Below are 1,182 nucleotides of genomic sequence, written 5' to 3' on the forward strand. Positions count from 1 at the left end.
CATCTATATCGTAGAGAGCAGCCTGAGGGCAGAGATTAAGCCACTGAGTCGCTGGCTGCTTGTGGTTGCTGCCAGAGCATCTTCTCTCTCAATTTGTGCCAATTTTCCTTCTAATAACCTAACTACCATTCCATCATTTCAGCAAGTTGACAGGACCACTCCTGAGGAGCTAGAGATTGTTTTAATATCACTGCTGCTTCAGCGGGAAGCACCGGAAAAACCTGGTAGATGCCTTCTCTGTCTCTTCCATTCATATCTGTAATTACTGCAAGACTGCTAAAAGTGAAATGGCCACTGAGGACAGAGAGGAAGCCTTCAGAAACAATGTCTGGATCAAAAGAGACTCTTTTAAATTCATCACCGTTAAGAGCTTTGGTGTTAATCCACATTAATTTCCATTAATGACCTTGGTGTCAAACCAGGTGCTGAAAAACAGCTGTTAACAGGGACCAAACAGATTTACATGAGACCTGTTTTTCAAATCTATTTTTAACCCTACATAGAACTTTCACACTGTTGTTTTTTGGTTAATTCATGTTGTAACCCTCATCCTATTTTTGTGGTTTTACCATTTTGCTGGGGATTTGCCATTTTTCACGTTCTATGGTATAAGACACAAGAGCCAACAAAACAAGAGCGTGATAACAAATGCGTTCCAAGTGTAAAGACAACTAAATCCACCCCAGCACTGAGGCATTTGCAGGCACCAAGGTTCTACAGTAACAAGTATTTACATCTGAGCCATGGCATCACTGCCAGGATACCACACAAGCTGAAAAAAAAAGAGCCAACACCCGCTCGAAGGCCTCTGACTGCTATCAAGAGACACAACCAAGCACCACCTTGCCGTACTCCAAAGATCATAATTGCTGGTTTACGAGCAAATTTTATCTGGAAGGACCCAAAAGGGCTTTATAAACTCATTGTTTAGAGAGGAATGACTTCATCGTAAGGTGACAGACGGCAGCTGTTTAATGACATGGAGCATTATCGCACAACAGCTTCAGCCAGGAAGGGTAGAACAATACCGTACCCAATTGAAAACTGCAGGGGGTTGCGATTTATAGACACAGAAGGTAATTACCTACACTGGATTTTGGCCAGCAAAACAAGGGCCAGAACCTCTGACAAACAGAAAAAAAAAGAAGCTGTGCAACATTTTTAAGCTGTAAATGACCAGGT

Source organism: Empidonax traillii, unplaced genomic scaffold (genome assembly GCF_003031625.1).
Source record: "Empidonax traillii isolate 1590-97213 ecotype Southwest subspecies unplaced genomic scaffold, ASM303162v1 scaffold549:size456157, whole genome shotgun sequence".
NCBI classification, from domain to species: Eukaryota; Metazoa; Chordata; class Aves; order Passeriformes; family Tyrannidae; genus Empidonax; species Empidonax traillii.